The sequence below is a fragment of the Capricornis sumatraensis genome, chromosome 10 (assembly GCF_032405125.1).
Source record: "Capricornis sumatraensis isolate serow.1 chromosome 10, serow.2, whole genome shotgun sequence".
NCBI lineage: Eukaryota > Metazoa > Chordata > Mammalia > Artiodactyla > Bovidae > Capricornis > Capricornis sumatraensis.
The window spans coordinates 65,780,825-65,790,270 of NC_091078.1; positions in this window are offsets into that span (position 1 = coordinate 65,780,825).

A 9,446-nucleotide genomic window follows, 5' to 3' on the forward strand; every position below is an offset into this window, starting at 1 on the left:
GAACTGTGTTCCCAGTGTTATGGTGGAGCCTGTCCAGGGCCCAGGCTCTGCCTATCCTTGTAGTTCCTCCTGCATATATTCCTGCCTCTCTTCTGGGGGCTTCCCCAGTGGCTCAGCAGTAAAGAACCCTCCTGCCAAAACAGAGAGTGCAGCAGGAGCCACAGGTTTGATCCCTGGGTTGGGAAGATCCCCTGGAGAAGAAAATGGCAAACTGCCCCTCTGTCTTGCCTGGAAAATCCCATGGACAGAGGAGCATGGGGGGCTATAGTTCAGGTTCAGTCCAGTCCTGGTCACAAAAGAGTCAGAAATGACCTAGCAACTAAACAACAAAAGACAACTTCTGGGAATATAATTATTATTTTTTTTTAATTCCATTTTCCAATACCCTAAGGATGACAGCTTCTGTCTTCTATACCCTACAAGTTGGAATCAACATTGCCAGAGAAATATCAATAACCTCAGATATGCAGATGACACCACCCTTATGGCAAAAAGTGAAGAGGAACTAAAAAGCCTCTTGATGAAAGTGAAAGAGGGGAGGAAAAGAGTGGCTTAAAGCTCAACATTCAGAAAACGAAGATCATGGAATCTGGTCCCATCACTTCATGGCAGAGATAGGGAAACAGTGGAAAATGTCAGACTTTACTTATTTGGGCTCCAAAATCACTGCAGATGGTGACTGCAGCCATGAAATTAAAAGACGCTTACTCCGTGGAAGGAAAGTTATGACCAACCTAGACAGCATATTAAAAAGCAGAGACATCACTTTGCCAACAAAGGTCTGTCTAGTCAAGGCTATGGTTTTTCCAGTAGTCATGTATGGATGTGAGAGTTGGACTGTGAAGAAAGCTGAGTGCCGAAGAATTGATGCTTTTGAACTATGGTGTTGGAGACGACTCGAGAGTTCCTTGGACTGCAAGGAGATCCAACCAGTCCAGTCAAAAGGAGATCAGTCCTGGGTGTTCATTGGAAGGACTGATGCTAAAGCTGAAACTTCAGTACTTTGGCCATCTCATGCGAGCAGTTGACTCATTGGAAAAGACTCTGATGCTGGGAGGGATTGGGGGCAAGAGGAGAAGGGGATGACAGAGGATGAGATGGCTGGAAGGCATCACCAACTTAATGGACGTGAGTTTGAGTGAACTCCGGAAGTTGATGTTGGACAGGAAGGCCTGGTGTGCTGCAATGCATGGGGTGGCAAAGAGTTGGACATGACTGAGCAACTGAACTGAACTGAACTGATAACACTCAGGTTAAGAACTTTCCATCTAGGAGTTGAGAAGGGTTCAGGGGACTTCTATGCCTCAACCACGGTAGCTATTCTTACTGTCCCCCAGTCAGTTCCATGAGGGAAGATTTCTTAGGATCTACCACAGTCTTCCTTGTGAGAAGCTGGTGGAGGGCAATATACAAACGTCTGCATCTTGTGAACTACTCCTCATGTGAATCACCCCCATATACACCATCCACTGGTTGACAGACTCCCAGATTCCCGCACTTGACATCCACCAATTCATCAGCTAGTCTCAATTTATCCAATGTTGAAAGAAGTGAAATGCCTCGGTCCTTAGAACTGGCTGAGAGAAAAGAAGTTAATACTAGAATGTTGAAAAACCGCACTATCTACTTCCCACCTTCATTGAAGGTGAGCCATCATTTCTTTTCTTTGGTGTGTCTCATACCCATTTTATTTTAACTTTATCTTGAAGAAGAATGATATGTTGAGAAATGCTAGTATGTATAGGTAAAAAGGAGTAAAGAAAAGATGAGGCCAAATCAAAAGGACATCTTCAACTTACTTGACCAGGTAATAGTTTCTGTCTCTGGGGAGATCCAAAGCTTCATGTATCATATGTTAGAGGGAAAGCAGAGAAATTAAGAAAATTTCCTTCACATGTATTATTAATAATAAAAAATAAAATTTATAGGGACAAGACTACAAACCCTATAAACTTATGGTGATTATCTCTAAAGGTAAAGTTTCAGAAATATTGACTGAGTGTTGCAAGAAGGAGAGGTAATGAACCCTGCAAAAATGGAAAGACCATATGCTCTAGGTCGGAGAAGGCAATGGCACCCCACTCCAGTCCTCTTGCCTGGAAAATCCCATGGATGGAGGAGCCTGGTAGGCTGCAGTCCATGGGGTCGCGAAGAGTCGGACATGACTGAGCGACTTCCCTTTCACTTTTCACTTTTTTGCACTGGAGAAGGAAATGGCAACCCACTCCAGTGTTATTGCCTGGAGAATCCCAGGGACGGGGGAGCCTGGTGGGCTTCCATCTATGGGGTGGCACAGAGTTGGACACGACTGAAGCGACTTAGCAGCAGCAGCAGCATATGCTCTAGGTAAGCAAGTGATTCCATCTCATATATCCCTGCAGGTGCCTCTCTCTCTCCAGATTTTCTTTTAGTTATTTGCCCTGAGACTTCAGGGATAATTTCAAGAAAAGTCACAAACTTTCAGTCTGTCTTTTTCTTGTTATAATAGTTGGAGAAGCACTATTCCTATGGTAGGTATTGTGAGAAAAAAAAAAGATAAAGAAGACAGGAAAGAAGAATGCATTAAATGCATTCCTGACAAAGAAGAATGCATAAAGGGAAAGACAAAACCAAGGTAAAACTACCACCAATTTGCACCCGAAAATTTTCTACAGAGATCACAATAAAGCTTTAAGAAAGAAATGACATTGAGTTGTCCTTAAAAACACAGGATTTTAAGAAATGGAGAAACAAGATCAGGACAATAAGAGAGAGAGAACGGAATAAATAAAACTTGAATTAAAAGGATTTAGAAGAGTTCAGCTTAGGTGGAGAGTAGGGTTCAGGAAGAGAACAGTGGAAACAAGGCTGAAAAGGGGATTGGGAGTAATATCATGCAGGCCTTCAAACACCAGGTTATAGTTTGCATTCTTGATGTCTGTCACTATACATCAAACCAACTTAGGGGAACCCTTGTATAGCATGCAGAGTATCTATTTCTGGAAACCAACAGGTAAGCCCAAAGACATCCAGCATTACAAGAAAGCGGAGGAAAAGGCAGGTGTTTTCCACCTATTCAAAAAGTTTGAATGTTTTCCTTGACCCAAATACCTGCAATTTGCAATGGAAGCCCTTTTCTGGCCAGATTCTGACTATATACCAACTCATTTTTAGAAAGTTCATCTCCTTCCTCCATAAACATGCTGGGCTGAATCTCATGCCCTGTGTATGCCCAGTAGATGCGTTAATAAGACAATAACACTTTATGCAGAGGCTATTCCTGATACTTGTTTCTTATCTATGCAATCATGCATAACTCTCTGATAAAGCAGAGCAGTATTGTTCCAGGGCTCATTCAAGCACATAATAGACTTCCAGAGAATTACAGCAGGCTCCTGCTTAAAGAACTATTTGTTTAGATGTTTCTTGAAAGAGTTGAACCAATATTTTGCACACTTTAGTAGACCAGTTTATACAGCCTGGGATTTATGGAGCTGGATTAAAGCTTATCTTGAGGCATTAGTGGGGCATGTCAGTTGCTATGCCCCACAGCAGTGTCTAAAGAGTGATTCAAGGGGAAGTTGAAGAACTACCCCTGTTGTTGACTAAAAAGAAAGACATCTCCTCTAGAGAAACAATGGAACCAAGACCTAGTAAGAAAGAAATGTCCATCTGTTTCATCTGCATTTTCATTAAGGCTTTACCACTTTCAAACTCCTCTGTTAAATAGAAATCGCAGGAGTAGTATCATTTAATAAACCAAATCTCTCCTTTATGGGGCTTAGTTTATGTAGTGGCTTACAACCTTTTTTTCTTCCTCAACTTATTTGAGGGATGATATATCTAATTAATACCAGTAGCTCAAAAACTACATTGTGGTGAAAATAAAATAGGTGGGAGGAGGGGGAGGAAGAGGGAGAAGATTTCAAGTAATTATATCTAACATACCAATTGTTAGATATGTTAGATCTTGTTCCTGATTAATTTCAGATCATGAACTCCTTATTGCCAAATTCAGACTCAAATTGAAGAAAGTAGGGAAAACCATTAGACCATTCAGGAATGACCTAAATCAAATCCCGTATGATTATACAGTAGAAGTGAGAAATAGATTTAAGGGCCTAGATCTGATAGATAGAGTGCCTGATGAACTATGGAATGAGGCTCATGACACTGTACAGGAGACAGGGATCAAGACCATCCCCATGGAAAAGAAATGCAAGAAAGCAAAATGGCTATCTGGGGAGGCCTTACAAATAGTTGTGAAAAGAAGAGAGGTGAAAAGCAAAGGAGAAAAGGAAAGATATAAGCATCTGAATGCAGAGTTCCAAAGAATAGCAAGGAGAGATAAGAAAGCCTTCCTCAGCGATCAGTGCAAAGAAATAGAGGAAAACAACAGAATGGGAAAGACTAGAGATCTCTTCAAGAAAATTAGAGATACCAAGGGAACATTTCATGCAAAGACGGGCTCAATAAAGGACAGAAATGGTATGGACCTAACAGAAGAAGCAGATATTAAGAAGAGGTGGCAAGAATACACGGAAGAACTGTACAAGAAAGATCTTCATGACCAAGATAATCACGATGGTGTGAGCACTCACCTAGAGCCGGACATCCTGGAATGTGAAGTCAAGTGGGCCTTAGAAAGCATCACTATGAACAAAGCTAGTGGAGGTGATGGAATTCTAGTTGAGCTAATTCAAATCCTGAAAGGTGAATTTGGAAAACTCAGCAGTGGCCACAGGACTGGAAAAGATCTGTTTTCATTCCAGTCCCAAAGAAAAGCAATGCCAAAGAATGCTCAAACAACCGCAAAATTGCACTCATCTCACACGCTAGTAAAGTAATGCTCAAAATTCTCCAAGCCAGGCTTCAGCAACACGTGAACTGTGAACTTCCAGATGTTCAAGCTGGTTCTAGAAAAGGCAGAGGAACCAGAGATCAAATTGCCAACATCCAATGGATCATGGAACAAGCAAGAGAATTCCAAAAAAAACATGTATTTCTGCTTTATGGACTATGCCAAAGCCTTTGACTGTGTGGATCACAATAAACTGGAAAATTCTGAAAGAGATGGGAATACCAGACCACCTAACCTGCCTCTTGAGAAACCTGTGTGCAGGTCAGGAAGCAACAGTTAGAAATGGACATAGAACATCAGACTGGTTCCAAATAGGAAAAGGAGTATGTTAAGGCTGTATATTGTCACCCTATTTATTTAACTTAAATGCAGAGTACATCATGAGAAACGCTGGACTGGAGGAACACAGGCTGGAATCAAGATTGCTGGGAGAAATATCAATAACCTCAGATATGCAGATGACACCACCCTTATGGCAGAAAGTGAAGAGGAACTAAAAAGCCTCTTGATGAAAGTGAAAGAGGAGAGTGAAGAAGTTGGCTTAAAGCTCAACATTCAGAAAATGAAGATCATGGCATCCAGTCCCATCACTTCATGAGAAATAGATGGGGAAACAGTGGAAATGGTGTCAGACTTTATTTTACTGGGCCCCAAAATCACTGCAGATAGTGATTGCAGCCATGAAATTAAAAGATGCTTACTCCTTGGAAGGAAAGTTATGACCAACCTGGATAGCATATTAAAAAGCAGAGATATTACTTTGACAACAAACATCTGTCTAGTCAAGGCTATGGTTTTTCTAGTTGTCATGTATGGATGTGAGAGTTGGACTGTGAAGAAAGCTGAGTGCCAAAGAATTGATGCATTTGAACTGTGGTGCTGGAGAAGACTCTTGAGAGTCCCTTGGACTGCAAGGAGATCCAACCAGTCCATTCAAATGGAGATCAGTCCTGGATGTTCATTGGAAGGACTCATGCTAAAGTTGAAACTCCAATACTTTTGGCCACCTCATGCGAAGAGTTGACTCATTGGAAAAGCTTCTGATGCTGGGAGGGATTAAGGGCAGAAGGAAAAGGGGACGACCGCGGATGAGATGGCTGGATAGCATCACAGATGAGATGGACATGAGTTTGAGTAAACTCCGGGAGTTGGTGATGGACAGGGAGGCCTGGCGTGCTGTGATTCATGGGGTCGCAAAGAGTCAGACACGACAGAGACTGAATTGAAATGAACTGAATTTTAAATATTGTCATTGAGCCTCTCAACTTATTACTATTACCTTTATAAGAAGCATTGAGGATTAAAGACTTGGTATTTTCTTAAAATACTTATCAGGAAGTGACAAAATCTGTATATACACTACTACCTGTACACATTTTCATCCACTGTATGCCACAGTATGCATTTCCATCCACTGTATTATTCTGCCTCCTACTGGGAAAAGAAGCATGCCATGATAACGCTTCTGAGGTGCTTGATATATCAAAATGAGATTACTGAGAATTATTAGCAATTTTTTCCTTATGTGTATTAGGCACACATATTTTATTTTAGCTTAAAAAAGAATGAAATATTAAAGAATGATTCTATAGACAAAAAAGAGTGAAGAGTAAACAATGATACACCAAACAGACTATTTCATCCTACCTTATTTAACTAGGTTTCCTCCCTGTGATATAATATTTACTACGATTTAATACGTGATTCCTGAGAAATGAAGCTTTTTGTGGATCAGTAGTTTGGAAAAGACAGTGAAATTAAGGGAACACTTCAAATATATTACATTTGAAACATGTAGTCAGCAAGACTATAAATCCTACAAATCCAGGGTGATTCAGTTCAGTTCAGTCACTCAGTCATGTCCAACTCTTTGCGACCCCATGAACAGCAGTACACCAGGCCTCCCTGTCCATCACCAACTCCCAGAGTTTACACAAACTCATGTCCATTGAGTCAGTGATGTCATTCAAGCATCTCATCCTCTGTCATCCCCTTCTCCTGCCCTCAATCTTTCCCAGCATCAGGGTCTTTTCCAATGAGTCAACTCTTCACATCAGGTGACCAAGTATTTGGAGCTTCAGCTTCAACATCAGTCCTTCCAATGAATATTCAGGATTGATTTCCTTTAGCATAGATTGGTTGGATCTCCTTGCTGTCCAAGGGACTCTCAAGAGTCTTCTCCAACACCACAGTTCAAAAGCATCAATTATTTGGGGCTCAGCTTTATTTATAGTCCAATTCTCACATCTATACATGACTACTGGAAAAACCAAAGCCTTGACTAGATGGAACTTTGTTGGCCAAGTAATGTCTCTGCTTTTTAATATGCTGTCTAGGTTGGTCATAACTTTCCTTCCAAGGAGTAAGTGTCTTTTAATCTCATGGCTGCAGTCACCACCTGCAGTGATTTTGGAGCCCAATAAAATAAAGTCAACCACTGCTTCCACTGTTTCCCCATCTATATGGCATGAAGTGATGGGACCAGATGCCATGATGATGTTTTCTGAATATTGAGCTTTAAGCCAACTTATTCACTCTCCTCTTTCACTTTCATCAAGAGGCTCTTTAGTTCTTCACTTTCTGCCATAAGGGTGGTGCCATCTGCATATCTGAAGTTATTGATATTTCTCCCAGCGATCTTGATTTCAGCTTGTGCTTCCTCCAGCCCAGCGTTTCTCATGATGTACTCTACATATAAGTTAAATAAGCAGGGTGACAATATACAGCCTTGACATACTCCTTTTCCTATTTTGAACCAGTCTTTTGTCCCAAGTCCAGTTCTAACTGTTGCTTCTTGACCTGCATACAGATTTCTCAAGAGGCAGGTCATGTGGTCTGGTATTCCCATCTCTTTCAGAATTTTCCACAGTTTATTGTGATCCACACAGTCAAATGCTTTGGCATAGTCAATAAAGCAGAAATAGATGTTTTTCTGGAACTCTCTCAGTTTTTCCATGATCCAGTGGATAGTGAAGTGAAAGATCCCTTAGTCATGTCCAACTCTTTGCAATTCTATGAACTTTAGTCTGCCAGGTTCCTCTATCAGTGGAATTCTCCAGGCAAGAATACTGGAGTGGGTAGCCATTCCCTTCTCCAGAATTTCTGAATAACCAGGTATTATAATAGATGCTAAGAATATACACATTTGGAATAATAGCCCTTGCCCTCAAGGGGCTCACACTCTCAGTACATATATCAAATAATTATGTTCTACACCCTGGACTAATACTACATATCAATTATATTCCAATAAGAGTGGGAAAAAATTAAAGAATAGATTCATATTCTCTAAGTGAAAATAGATACTATGAAACTGCAAAAAAAAATTCCATAAAAATTTGGAAATATCAAAAACACCACCATGTTAAATGAACAAATCAATTATAAAACACTTATAATAATAAGTTTAAACTTAAAATAATAATAAAACACTTATAAAACCAATGCACTGAAATACATATTTTAATACAACAAATTGAATATTATATAATACTGTAAGCAATGTAAAATAAAATAAATTTGTAAAAATAAAATACTATGTGAGTATCACTTAGGCTAGAGATTATTCTTCAGTTTAATCCAGAAAACCTGCACATTGCAGAGATATTGGACTTCCAAGGGCAATTCTGGGAAACAAGAGTAAGCATATTACAGATTCTCCCAGAAAGCTTTCTGCAGATATGCTTTGTGTAAATGATAACAGTATCCATATACAGAAATTACAGACAAATAATAAACATTACACATGTGATTTAACCCTGATGTCTTTTAAAAACAATGACAGTATTATCAGAAAGGTCTAATCATGAAGAATTAAAAGCAAAGCAAGAGTGACTCTTCAATTACAGAAATGAACAGCCCAGGAAGCTAGATCCCACATTTCTAAATTTGCCTCAACACCCTCATTCATGGAGACAATTCCTTTTCAATTAAAAGGCTCTCTCTTTCCAAGTTAAATTTAGCAATGAGAAAGATTTATATTGGATTTTGTGAGGCAGGCTCTACTGATATAGATTCTATATGTTATTAATAACTGATAGGGACTTTGTGAGGAAAAAAACCCAACCTGCTTCTATGCAGACACAATATTCGCGAACTCATTTCAAATAAGAGCCAGTGGAGAGGTGGAGAGAAAGGCATCTGACATCTTCTGCAAACAGGTAGCAAAGTGAATCTTTAAGATAGCTGGATTTCAGAAGAAGTGAGGAGGAAAAATGATCCCTGATGAAAAACTTTTCACTTTTTTGCTAATATCAAGGAAAGTTCAACAATAAATAAGTGAAGGGAGAAAGAAAATAAATATTGAATAAACAACTTACTGAAAACAGACCAAGACATTTGGCGAGACTCTGAAAGCCATTGGATATCTGAAAAGGAAACAGAACTGACAGTCCTTTACTCACCATAATGGAAATATGTTTACTAAACACACTGCAAAGTGATGACGCCATCCCCAAAATAAATGCAGTGCATTATGTTATCTGACAGCATTCTCCATGTACATGATATTTTATGTATGAAAATTATACAGGGAACAATTGCACATCTGCTTCTGTGTTCTTACAAATAATGAAGGGGAACTATTTCTTGATGATGCAGCCTCTCA